The sequence below is a fragment of the Apis dorsata genome, unplaced genomic scaffold, assembly GCF_000469605.1.
Source record: "Apis dorsata unplaced genomic scaffold, Apis dorsata 1.3 scaffold_133, whole genome shotgun sequence".
Taxonomy (NCBI): Eukaryota; Metazoa; Arthropoda; class Insecta; order Hymenoptera; family Apidae; genus Apis; species Apis dorsata.
In genome coordinates this window covers 586,665-601,282 of record NW_006263426.1, presented here as the reverse complement: position 1 = coordinate 601,282, position 14,618 = coordinate 586,665, and the positions used below count along the sequence as shown (strand labels likewise).

The window sequence follows — 14,618 nt, the reverse complement described above, 5'->3', positions numbered from 1 at the left end:
GGGGGATCCCGCGTTAGGTTGGTTACCGGCCCAGCCTCTGCTGCCGTTGCTGGGAGGGGTGGGTGGCTCTTTTCACGCGGCGAAGAAATAGCCTGAAAGAAAAGGGAGCTGCGGTTCTTGCCTCGTTATAGACGTTGCGGACTGAGATGTTGAGAGAATTCCTCCTTGATGGAATATGTCGAAAATAGAAGATTTTTGAATGCGGTGGTAGGTTTCGTGGTGGTACATTTCCGTGTATTTGTAAATGTGCCAACCGCAGCGATAAAGTTTTGTTCCACTGCTGCTCTGTATATGGGTTTTGTAGAGGTTGTAAGATACGAAGTCTTCGTTTCCTTTGAGCTAACTTAATTTTCAATTTTTCCTTCCTTTGTTACTTTTCTTTTGCTTGCAGTTTAAAAGGGAGGCTCTGACAATAGAAAGCTAGCGTCATTGTTTGAAATTTTTATTGTAAAAAGTGTTATTGGAGAAAATGAGCACGAGTGCGAGATAGTGCAATTTCAAAAAATATATTTTAAGAATTGAAAAGAAAGAGATGTATTAATTTCCTGATACGATTATTTGATTCGTCGTTTAATAGTTATGACGGGACCTATATGTTTACACATAGGAAATATTAATGTGCAAAAATATGCAGAAATATTCAAAATAAACAAGTTTTTATTTAGATTGCATTTCTTTATTGCAGTTCTGTTTATGGAAATATGAATATGCACGAACATCTGCAATATAGTTATGAAACAAGCTACATATAGATTTTATCACTTTTTTATCGGTCATCTGATATTTAAATTTCTTTCAGAAAAAAAAAAAAAAGAAAAGTAAAAAATATCTATTTTTATTTATTGAATGCCCGATTCTTTTACCTATAATAATTGTCAAGCACTTTATTTCAAATTCAATTCTCCGTGAAATAGCACGGAGTTGTGAAACTAATAACTATATATATAACAGAGTGGAAATACCTTCGCATGACAATAATTGGTTTCGCGATATCCATCGACGAAATTAATAAGAGAATTTGGAACAAGCTGTGTATCTTTTTCAATGACAGCCATCCTTGATACTAAACCATGGTAATTAATTATCAAGATGCAGTAAAACCGATGTTTTTGCTAAAGGAAAGAAAATATCCATGCTTGATTCTTCGTTTAATAACGAGAAATAATCGTGTCAATTATTTATTTAATCGCGAAAAGATGAATCAAAGTTTCTTTTCAATTAATAGTATCTTCTTCTATCTTCTTTTATGATGTGATGATATATTAGGAACTAAAAATTGCTGAATTGAAATTCAATGCATCAAAGAATGGAAAAATTATTAAAAAAAAAGTATAAAATAGTTAAACGAGGATGAAAATGGAAAATGAAAAACGTATATTTTTTATTTTCTCTTTATATTCATTTCAATCGAGTAATATCAAGATACGTGTCTACAAATAGTGCTCACTATGCGATTATGTAATATTACTTTTTTATGCAAATGCACGATTATAAGAAAGCTTTGATCGAGCAACGTACGGTTGAACGATAATTATTAAAAATTAATCAAAGTTCTACAAATGTTGATGAATCTTGAATAATTAATGATTCTAGGAAAATTACTAGAGAAGGCTGAAGAGAACTTGTGCGCTGCATTATATATATCGTATGTATAATAAAATCAATGTGTTCAACGTGAATAATACATAAAATCACATCCTACAGTTTTCATTCTCAAATGATTAAAAATTCCATACTAAACGCAATTTTAATATCAAGTTGTTCGATCGATTTTTTCTCCTTCTCTATTAACATTCGTTGATCAATCAATCTGAATATGCAACATAAATTATGAAACTAATGGAGAGTCTTTATCTTCGTAAAATCTTCGATGTGAGAAATAAAATAGATTTTTTTAAATTTAAAAAATATGAAAAATCACCAGAGAAATCTTTCTTTTTAAGTTTATGCTTAATAAATTTATTTTAATGAACAAATAATATCTTGAAACTTTATTTAAAATTAATTATTCATTTTAAGACTAATTTTTCGAATTTCTTTGATTCGTATTAAATTTTCCAAAAATTTTCCACATCAATATTTTTGAAATATATAAATAAAATATTTCATTAAAATCAGTACAATCTTTCTCAGAACTATTCGATTTGTTACGAGTTTCGTAACAATTTGTACAACGAAAAATATTTTCTTCGATATTTCATCGGGACGAAGAGATTCGACTTTAATTCTTTTTTTTTGCCGAAACACTCGGATTCTTCGAATCGTATCTTTTTCTCCACATAGCAATCTAGTTATAGGAGGCGCGTGTGAAATTTATCGAAGATGGCAAGCTCCAGATGACAAATTAGATTACAACACGAGTCAATGTATTTACGTCAACGTGTCCGGAGAAAATGGCCAAAGTTTTAGCTCGCGCACAATTGCCCATAAAGTCATGCAACCCGCCCAAACTCCCTCGATTTACGAAATCTTTGTCTTTTTTCTCGTGCAGAAATGTTTCACAAGATTTAAATTTTTCACTTGACCGTAAGATTTATTCTTTCATCGGGATGGAAAAGATGCAGCACAGTTATAAAATTTGAGAAGAAGTTAAAGTTTACGAAAGTTTTTGAACGAAAATACGTAACTTGAGATATTTCTGAGATCATTTTTGAGTGAGCGAGATTTTTGCAAATGACTTTTCGCAAGTTGTCTGAGATGAGAGATACTTCTATAAACGTGTAACAGGATCGTTTGGATCATCGTCCCTTAACTTTAACGACTTTAAACTTACGACTACGATATATCGTTTCTACCTAACGATTTTAGTGAGGTTGATACAAACTTGGGAGAGAATGCTTGGAAGAGAAAGGGAGAGAAAGGTAGAGAAGAAGGAAAAGGTCTGTTTAAGAGAAGTTGGATTGGACAAGGGATGGTCAAGCCTAAGACAAAAGATCTATTTGGAGGGGTGAACGGCCGGAGTGAGAACACGTGGGGAGAAAGATTGCTGGAAATTTCGGTGATTGCTTAGGCGGAATAAACCGAGCGTATTTGTGAAAAATATTTATGACATGAGACATCTGGTTGACAGACGTTATACGGATACTTTCCCTTGCACTTTGCCGAAATGATGGTCGTCAAGATTTTATGAAGTTTTGTCGCTTATGAAACCCTTCAACCGTTGCTCAATTTTCTCTCCTCTCGATCTCGAGGAGATCTCGAGGATAAATAATCTTAAAAACACGAACGAGCAAAACGATTTGCGATTTATATTCGAATCGATAATTGAACGATCATAATATATGGCATATTAGTTTTTTTTTTCTACGAAAGTATAAATAATTTTAATGAAAATATACTTTTTCGTTCATAATATATAATTAATTAAATTCTTTTATATGTTAATACTAACAAGAATATAATCAACCATTTGCAAATTTAAATACAGAAATATATAACGGTATTCGAAAAAGAATGGTCCCTTTCTTCCAATTCAGGGATACAAACGGCAGCAAGGAAAAACCTGCAATAAGAGTAGAAGTAATTCAAGCGTCCGTGAGGGAAACGTAAACTATGCACCACTGTACGTCTTTAGAATATTAAACATTTTCGGTATAGATCTGCGTGCCTCTGGAACTTGGGTTTAGATTACTCTCGTAAAATTTGTCTCCTCGCTCCCCTTTTGATTTTGCCATATAAACGAATGCTTTTTCCATTCCTTGAAAACAGTTGATTGTAAGAGGGGGTGAGGATCCTTGAAAGACCTCGAATCCTTGCCAGCTCACGTCCAATCAGGCTCGATCGATAATTCTCAGATGGTATTCGTGATAGCGCATTCAATTAATACGGCTGCGAAAGTGGAAGCACTTTGTTATGACTTTGGACAATATCCGCGACTCTCCTATTGCATGTCGTACTATTGTACGGATTCTGGTGGATTATCGGTTGTGGAAGTTGAAGTGGTTGTAATTTAACGGTTCCAAGTCTTGACGATAATTTCTGAGTTCATTTCTGATGGGAATCGGTGATGATAAATTTTAGAGATTGAATTGGAATTCAATGGAATTGATGCTACTTTTTTTTTTTTTTACGTATTAAAATGTAGAATACAAAAGTGATAAATTTTCGTTTCATTTTTTTCGTAGAATGAAATTGAATTTATCATAATTGGAAAAGCGTTCGAACGAATGTTAATTTGTATGTAATTCGATCAGAGAGTTTCTATGTAATTCGGTAGATAAAACGAACATGTTTAGTTAGATCGGCTAATTAGTATTAAATATTTCGGAAATTTTGTAGATATTATCGAAAAGAGTTATCCTACTCTGTTGCTTTCTGTTATAATATTTTATGTTATAATTATTATAACATATAATATAAATATAATCTCTCAAAGGAATTTATCTAAAAATATTTTATAACTTTTTTCTTTATATGTACATTTAATATTAATTTTACATTTTTGTTGAATATTTGAATTTGTAATTTTTATTTAAATTAGTAATTTCATAGGATATTTTAATTAAAAAAAAAGCATATAAAAATATTAATTTTATCGTATGAAAAAGGAAAAAGTTATTAAAGCACATAAATGAAAGTGTTCTCTTCCATTAATCATATTATTACATAAAAGGTGGATTAAAATGCAAGAAGTTTCTTATAATATAACGTGTTTAAAATTCACTCTAGCCGTATTAAGATAAAAGATAGCAGTCCTCTATTGTTCTACCTTTAATCCTTATAAACTCTTTAAACCTCTCCTCTTTAATCTTTTACCTTTTGTTGTCTCCTCGTTAACTTGTTAATTTTCTGTAATCTATTTAATTTGTTTCATTTTTTAATTCCATCATTCCAAGGATATTAACATTACTAATTTCATATTAAAAATTTAACATTTTGAGTTAACTACTTACCCCATATTCATCTGAAATTTCTCTGTATCGATTGCATTTCTCAAATTTTAAATATTTTGCAAAGAAAATAAAAACAAACGCACAATTATGCACAACACAAACGAGATCCACCTAAAATTTCAAAATCCAGATCCCCAAGATTTATCCCTATTAATCTGTGGTAGAACTGGCTAACCTGGCCATCCCAAATAAATCTTCGCCCAACTTCAAGGTAAGAAAAAAGAACTCTCCAATGGGCCTCGATTTTCTTATCTTCTTCTTCTCCTTCTCCTTCTTCTTCTTCTTCTTCTTCGTGCCACGCCAAGGATGGCACAGTTCCGTTTACCTGAAGTTTCTCGATGCCTGTCGTGGTTCCGTTCCAGTTCTCAAGACAAACGACCTCCCGCTTTACCACGTCCCCATCTTTATATCGAGCGAATACACCGAATATACCGAGCCGACGTGTCATCGATTTTCAACGGCGTTCCACACTCGCGGAAAATTTATCGCGCCTCCTCGATTCGAACTCGATACAGTGGACACGCATCGGCCATAACACATATCGATACGCAAACTTTTCCGTTTACCGGAATAGAGACAGAGAGTGAGAGAGAATCGAATGTTATGTCGCGGTTTCCGCGAATATTCGACGCGCTAACGTTAAATTGAAAGCGGTCATCTCGAAAAGCGGCTTATTCGGCGCATAACTCGTGAATAGATCTCTGTGGCTGGCTTCCCTTTGTTACCATTAATAGAAAGTTTTTTGTTTCATTGTTTGTCGAACCGCGCGACACGGTATCGTCCCTTCCACTCTGTGTCCCCACTCTTTCTAATCGGAGGGGGAGGAAAAATCGCTTCCCTTTTGTCCACGTGGGGCGCGTTTGTCTAGTGGGATGGAATCCGCGAACCGCCACCGGAAATCCTCTTCGTCCTCGATGAATTATTTACGCGAATCTAAGCTAAAAATTCCTGTCCCGGGCAAAGGGGGACTCGACTCGTGTTTGCTTATCTTCTTTCGTCGGGGAGGGTTGCTACTTCTCGAGGATTAAATTAGATGTTACGCGTGTATTGGGAACGGTTGTGGATTCGGTGGATTATAGGAGGAGATTGTTCTCTTCACAGGTTGTAATTTGAGAAAGGGAGAAGTCGATGAGTTATTCCGTTATTCTTCGAGGCAATGGAGCGTGCGATGTTCTTCGGATTCTTATCGGAGTGGATAGGATTTCTTAAAAAAAAAAAGTAGCTCGAATTGATATTTATTTAAAAATGCCAAAGTTATTAAATAATAGAATTTCTTAATGAAACAATTAATTAATATTTTTCTAACAATTTATATTCGAGTATTCGAATTTGTAATTTAAAGTTTTTCGTAGAATAATTTCATAGGATATTTTAATAAAAAAAAAAGTATGTAAGAATATTAATTTTATCGTATAAAAAAAGGAAAAAGTGATTAAACGAAAGTGTTCTCTTCCATTAATCATATTATTGTATAAAAGGTGGATTAAAATGCAAGAAAGTTTCTTATAATGTAACGTTTAATCTGTAATCTTTTCTAATTGGATGCATTAAAAGAATATAATGTAACACGAAATAACACGATGAAAAATAATGTTTATATTAATTTATTTCAATTTATTCGTCGATTATATATTTTAACGATTAACCTTCTCCCTTTTGTCTCTGTTGCAGAACATTTCCTTGGCAAAGTGACGCTCAAGGCGGTCACGGATTTCTCGCTCCTATCTAAATTAAGGGTAAGCGTTCCTCACATTTACATTTATACGTTAAGGTTGTGTTGCTCTCGTCCAATGACCGGTTGGAAAACAACCGGTTCAAATTTGTTCGGGGTAAGTTCGCGGCCTGGCCCGTTTTCACCCCGACGGTTTTCCTACCCTGAAACGATTAAGTCGATAAATTTCAAAGTTTTCCTTCTACTCGATATCCAGCCAGGTATTCGTATTCCTGTTTACCCGCCCTGAGTTTTACTTCTCTCTCTCCTTTTCTCTCTCCTTCTCTTTCTCTCTCTCTTTACCTCGTCTCTCGTGAAACACGAGCGGCGAGGTTGATTTTCTAAACAATACAGCGAATTCTTTCTTTCTTATGAAGAAAAAAAAATAGATAGAAAAATAGGCAGAGAGGAAGGAAGGTTCATTGTCGGTGATTGTTTGCACAACTTGCAACGAAAATCGTATACGGAACTAGCGTTGATATTTTTTTACGCCTCCCTCCCCTTTTTCTGGGAATAAAATAATCGAGAATCGCGAGCGTGCATATATGCCGAACAATTTAACCAAAGCTCGATTTAAAATTTTCTACTGGCGGGAATTACTATGAAATGAAACGAAATTTCAGCGAATTTTTTTCTTTGCGTCTTTCGTCGAGCGTATTAAGCAGAATATTAACGAACTTTTAATCGATAAATTTGTCTGATATCGATCTTGAATTTGAAGTATCATATCGAAATTTTTATCTTCGTTCATTCGGGATCAAAGATAAAAAGAAAAGAAAAAGAATTCTAGAAAACGTGTTAAGTAAACTGAAACACTCGTAATCCATTTTATCGTTTCACTGTATTTCTCTGTCATTTCTGATATTAATAATTTAACACGATTTTAACAGCAACGCAAATACCAAAATTAATAACCGTTATAATAACGTGTTGATTATTATTGACGAGATCTCCTCGTCAATCCGATAGCTTTCGTATCAGAAATCAAATATGACGGAACACGCTGAAATGTAACATAATATCCAATCGTGTCATTGATGAATTCAATCGAGATTTGCATACCTCCTCGCGATGCTATAATATCTATTTTATCGATAATAATAAAAATAATACATTACCCTCCCCCATTTCTGTGATTTAACCATAGAAACAATCTTGTACGAAATGTCATTTTTAAAAATAATTTCATCCCGACAAATAATATTTCACGGAGAGGGACAACTCTGGTGATACGCGTTCTCTGAATATTTCACAGAATCAGAAGTTTCTCATTTGCGCGTGGCTGATAAACCGGAACTCTAATAGCGACGTCGAAAGATCAAAGGATCTCGTGAACGTGAAAAAAAAAAAAAAAGAAAACGCAGGTTCTCTCAATCTTTACCTTCTAGCTTTGAAAACTAAGTTTTGCTTCTGGCTGTTCATTATGAAAAGGAAGAAGAAAATACCGTGCTTCCTTAAGATGGGATTTCGATATTCTTTCTTTTTTTTCTTTTTTTTTTTTTTTTTACGCGGTTAAGGTTAAAAATAATAATATTATAAATAAGATTATTAAAGCAGTTCATTATACGCGAAATTTAAAAATTTAAAAATTTATCGTTTCCCTTCGCAAGCGAATAAAGCGAATATCTAAATCCGCGTTGCTATATATATCATTCTACTCTTCAAAAAAGTTAGTTTTAGAGAAATTCAATCTCTTTCGAATTTATTACAACAACGGAACAACAACAAGCCGGGAATAAAAGATTCAGAGGAAGAAAATTCGATAACAGGGCCCCCTAATCAGCCAACTAGAGTTTCTGAAATTAATCTCAAGCACGTCAGATACACCTTAAGAAGTATCTTTAACGAGCTTCTGATTAACGTCGCGACGAAACGAGTCGGTAGCTCGTTTCTCGGATGGTTTACACAATCATCCGGCTTATTTGAAAAGTTTACGCAATTTCGTGTCGCGACACGTGGCCTGTAAATATTCAGAAAACTTAAAACTACCGTGACGGGTGCGCCACGAGACAGGGGCGAAACTTGCGTTGCCGCGACACGATTCGATATCGGAAAGAACGTGAAGTGCATACCTGAATTCCCGATTCCGCCCTAACTTTTCCATGAATTCTTTTGTTTATCTAACTCACTTCGCCGTGATTCTTTTCTTCTCTTTCTCTCTCTCTCTCTTTCCTTTCCTCTCCCTTTTACACAAATGCAGATCTTATTTCTTCGAGTATCCGCGAGAGTATTCTATTCCATTTGATTTTACGAACATTCTTTGGTTCACAGATCGCCTTTATATCCTTTTTGTTTAAAATTTATTTGGCAATTTGGCATTTCAACTTGACTTTTCTTAGGTAAAGAAACTTTTTCAAATGGATAAAACGCATAAAGTTTCTCGACAATTGATCAAATTTTGTATCGATTCAAAACTTCTTAAATTTCTTCTAGCCGATAAATGCTTATAAAAGAATTTTCTCTGGCAAAGAAGGGGAGAGAGGAAGAAAAAAAAAAGGTGAAGAAACAAGTGACATAAAACGCGATAAAAAATATATTTTCGCGTGATTAAAGGCTCACAATTTCGATAAGGAATTACATTTCACGACAAAGAAGATTGTCGTCGATATAACGATTTCCAATGCAATTTTAACGAGATCGAGAATAATAGGGATGTTCTATTACATCATACGGCAGAAAATACTTGTTATCCTCGACGTTCACCATCCTCTTGAATTCTCACGTATTTGCATTCATAATCGGTTGGAAAAGCGAATGAAAGATAAAAGGAGAAAGATAATGAAGATATCTGCACAAAATTTATTAATCATCTTTCCAGATTATTCAACAATCCATCCAACATAAAAAATTTTGAAAAATTATAATATCTCAGATCTTAATAATATTATGAAATATTCAGAAATTATATAAATTATTTTAATTTAAAGAGTTCACTTTTTTATTTAAAATTTCCATTTCACGATTACAAAATTAAGAATGAAAATAAATTTTGTTTTGTTTGCTTTCTATTATATCTCTATATATATATTTTATTATTGATCGATTATTAAATTTAAATTTACATTTGCATAGTAATAAAAAAAAAAAGAAGCATAGAAATATTGTTGATAAATTTTCCAAATGAAAAAATACTTTCTTAATAGTAGTTTTAATACTTTTTACTTTTTTTACTTTTTTACACATAAATCCACCCCTTTCGACTCAAGAACGAATCCGCCTTTCATATTTTTTCATGCCTCGAAAGAAAATTACCAAGAACATAATGTCATAGCAAAGGCTTTAAATCCTTGATACTACCGTCAGATAAATGACCTTGCAACCGAAGATTTACGCCAGCAGATCTCATTATCTGGCCCGTTACCATAACGTGCTCATTATCGTTTGTTCGTAATTTTCTCCTTTTTTTTTTTTTTTTTTTTTTTTAATGAAAGATTCTCATTACGATTAAAAAGTACGGTAGATCAGTCACTGAATTTTTCTACTTTCATTTCATGTAATATAATCTTTGACAGCAAAGAACAAAGATCTAAACGAATTTTTCTCTAATTACCATTCTTAGAAATTTATGTTGCAAGACTGAAATAAATTACGATGAAATTGAAGAAAATTAATGAAAATGGGGAAAAGTTTGATCCATCAAATAATCTTGCCTTTTTATAAATTAAATTTCTACACGCTTGTATTTTATAAGAAAATTTATAATGGTATTCCATCGTTGACCATGGTCAAATATATATTGTAGATCCATAATAAAGGAATGAAAGAAAAGAAAGAGTAAGATAAAAAATAATGATCGTTTAATTTAAAAAAGTAAATCACATTCCATTTCTCATTTCGCGCAGAAACTGCCATTGTCACGTTATCATTTTGATACGTTGAAATTTATTAGTTTCTGGAATTGGATCAGAATTACGAAGCTTGATCCGATAAATTGAAAAGCCAACATCACTGATATTTATAAATCACTCAAAACTTCGCATCCGAGGAATAAATCATACCGATGAAAAACTTCCACGCATTTTAATTCCACATAATTCGACCGTGTTATGAAAGTATCAATTCCTCTTGAATTGAATATTCTTTAATTATATTCAAACAACGCATTTATCAAAACGACCCTGGCAGTTTTATTCGCGTATATCGCAATAGTTTCAACAAAATGAAAGCAATGAGCTCGATGATCTATACAAAATTCACTCCTTTTTTTTTTTTTTTTTAATCTTCTTACATTCCAAATTTTTCGAAATTGAATTTCTGAAATCAACAATTTTCTTTATTAAAATTCTAAGTATTTATATAAAATAAATAAATATATCGATTTCGTTAAAATTAAAATTTGTTAAATAGATTTTTTAAAAAAGATAATCCTATAATCCCATGTTTCTTTCGATATCGTTTCTATATTGATTCAATTTCTATATTGAGTAACTTTTTTCGTAAATTCAAAAAGAAAACGACGATTCTTTCTTAGACAAGTTATTCTTAGACGAGCTATCCTCCAAGCATTTCAACGAACGATGACAATACATCCTGTCTTTTATTACCTTCTTACAAATACTCGCTTCGTGTATACTGGTTTCGATCGGACAGTTCAAGTCGATCCCCGAGGATATCCTATTAGATGAATAGAGCCGCGTAATCTTAGCAATCCGCTGATAAATACGAGTTTCCTACGGAGCACAGCTGTGTCTTGCTTTGACATCTGTGCACTTTATTATATCGCGGTGTCTATGTGTTCATACGGATAGAGAGATAGGAAGGAGAATTATAACGTCGCGCTTCAATCACGTCAATAACAAAAGCTCGCCACTATTCGTCCGATTAGTTTCGCAAGTTCCTTCGTAATGTGCACAAGTGTCTTCAAGAAATGAAAGATCACGGTGAAACCGGTTGTAAAATGTAAAATTTGTTGCGAAAGAAAATTATTATAGTTATATCGTCAGTGAATTCGTTATCTGAAGAATATTTTCAATAAAAAAGATCGAATTTTGAAATAGTAATATTCTTTCGAATCGAATGAGTTTTTTTTTTCGTAAATTTCCAAAAGATTAGTGATTAGTGTGTATTTCGTTTTATGTCGTCGTACGTCACAAGTAGATGTTGAAGAAAGAGAAAAAGAAAAAAGGAAGAATTCGTGGTATAATCTTCGTATCATCTATTCGACAACAGTTGCATTTTGTTTGAATTTTACAACCTCATTATGATGTTCCCCCGATGCATAATTACGGCAACGAAATATGCAACTTTGTGTCGGTCAAATATCTTCTCTGTGGATACGTTTGAAAATAGGGAAGCGACGTGTAATTTCGCTCGCGTAAGTATATATTTGGCTGCAAAATTATGTATTCCTTTGCTCCAAATTTCGTTTCTACGTATAGAGAAATATTATATTTACTTTTATATCAAAAACCTACTTCTAAATATACTTCTGAATCATTCGTTTCGTCAAAATTCATCATTAAAGAAAGAAAGAAAGAAAGAAAGAAAGAAAAAAAAGAAACAGCAACTAACATAATGTTTCACCATCCCCTCGTAGTAAATCAAGATTAACTCTTCCAAAAATTAACGAAAAAAACAACACCCCATTTTCAAGTTTTCCCATAAACCAAGCAACATCAGAAAGAGTTTCGGCAAACACGAAGAACGCATTACGTATTTCTTAATGCACACAACGAGCCATGTTGGTTTCAACTGGTTTCAGCACCCTATTCATTCCCAATTAACACAAATCTCAACGTGTTACCAGAAAAATTTCCCCCTTGTCTCTAATCCTTTCTGTATAAACTTGCTCGAGGAACACATGGGAAAAGGGTGGATAGGATCGCCGAAAAGAGGAGCTATATGATGACCCATATGATCCTCCATCTGCGTAAATACATAGGTATACGTGTGCGTGTTCCCTTGCCGCGACATCGTTCTTCCTTAGAAACCTCCCCGGAGACGGTTGTATCTCGTAATCACAAGCAGTATTCTGCCGTTTCCCTATATTCGTGTGCGCACATGGTTGCGTTACGTGCGTGTGGCCAAACACACGTCGAGAGGTTTAGTTACATAAAGGGTGTCGTCCCGTGAGGGGGGAGGCAGCAGGTGTAATATCGACTTCTCACCCATATTAATATCCTGCTTCGAGCCTTCTGGGGTGCCGTCTTGGTTTTCCCCATATCCCTGTCGTATTACAGGAATACGAGCCTGTAACCAGAAGCGGGCGTAATGGCGGAGGTCTGCGCCGCTACCGCCATCTACGCACGTTTCTTCATTATAACCATTTCGCACATGCGTTTGCGGACGTTTATGTAGTATTATATAGTTTGTGTTGATTTATATGTATAAAGCGAAGGTGGTATATCTGTAGGATTATTTAATGATCAATGGATGGATTTGTTTGAATGAACATGGTTTGAAATGATTTTTTACTAAAAAAAAAAAAAAAATGGTTTTTTAATTGATAAATAATTGCGTAATTTCTTTATGATTAAAGTAACGTCATTATCTTTTGGTACAATAGAGTTTTTATCGATTCTTTTTTTAAAATAGTACATTAATTGCCTCAATCATTAATACGGTAATTAATTAATATCATAAAATTGAAAGCAAAACAGAAGATTTATCGAGATTTTATTACATTAATGAAATTAATTAAATTATACTTCTCAAATATACTTTTTTTCGTGAAGAAATTATTTCATTTACTTTCAAAATCAATAAAGAAAAAAAAAAACGTAGAAAGATATCAGTCACTTATTTTATGACTCACCATTTATGACATAAATTATAAATACGACTTTCCCCATCGTGTTATGGATATTATGAGATCAGAATCGAGATAACAACCCCTGTTCGTATTAACGACCACGTTTGCCCTTTCGAAAAGGGATCGTGGGCTCACGTGGTCATAAAAATTTGTCGAGTTTGCGCAGACAAAAAATATGGGAATAATTGCGGAAGCATTTCGTGCAGGGGTCGGCGGCTACGTATTATCAACGTACGTATTATTCGAACGGAGCCGGCGTCGGCGGTATCGATATTCATTGGTAATTAAGTATTAACAGCTTATCGGTGGAAAATGACCCCGCGTGGAGAGTTCAAACTTCCCTTCGCGCTTTGTCCGCCGTCTCTGACCGTTTCTCATTTATAATTAGAAAGTCGATTACGCGGCGCCTTTACCATAACGATACGATCCCTCTTAAAAAAATAATTCCAATTCTTTTCTGGAAGCATAAATGAAATATCTATACACTTGTATTTCTTTAAATTCAAATATTCTTTTAAAGAGAGAAAGAAAGAAAGAGAGAGAAAGAAAAGAAAAATTACTTAACATTAAAAATATTAATAACACTATTGATAAATTATTTTTCGAAAGTTTAAATATTAGGAAAGGATTACTTAATTATCCGGAACTAAAATATCATCGATCCTTCATTATTCTTCGACACGGGAATGTAGCTCGAAACGAGGTGAACGTTCGCGCGTGACATGTACCCGCTCGAAAAATGACCAAATTATGAAATATCTTTCGAACCCTTCTATAGTGCATCGATCGTTCGATGCACTCCTCTCTATTTTTCGATACTCACTCACGTCGAACACGGGGAATATTCATTATTGGATGAATAACGTATTTTCTATCGTTAATATACAGCGGTCCATTAATTTTCGCCTGGGGCTACAATTATCTCTCCCGGATCGAAAGCTTCCCCGATTTTTAACGGAACATTTCGATTCCAGGGATACGCGTTGCCTCCCACTGGCCAATGAAAATATTAAAGTACCGAAAATCGTGGATTTTTTGGCCGATGAAATATCAACGAAGTCTGGATGATATTTGAATTCCGCTTCTGTCGGTGACGCGATGTGTTTTGGCCTTTTGAAATCGGCTCTCCCTTTTCTCTGAAACAGAAACGTTTCCATTGTTTTTGCATTCGCTGCGTACGTGATAAACGACCGTTGCGGTGTGTTTAATTATTGGATGTGGGATGTGAAATGGTTATTCGTGTATGGTTCAAAGTTATGAGCGG

General features: G+C 33.8%; 1 protein-coding gene across 13 annotated transcripts in view; it reads left to right on the top strand.

Annotated features, from left to right (window-relative positions):
- LOC102676276 (leucine-rich repeat-containing protein 24) overlaps nucleotides 1-14,618 on the top strand; it is a 419,962-nt gene that overhangs the window by 388,803 nt on the left and 16,541 nt on the right. Inside the window, exon 5 of one of the 13 annotated variants that reach the window (XM_031509245.1) lies at nucleotides 6,564-6,628. The exons of 11 other annotated variants lie outside the window; for them this stretch is intronic. The gene's annotated coding sequence lies outside the window, so the exon portion shown is untranslated. Of the gene's footprint in view, nucleotides 1-6,563; nucleotides 6,629-11,758; nucleotides 11,918-14,618 lie in introns of those variants that run through there. One more of the 13 variants, XM_006613083.2, reaches the window with a different exon arrangement.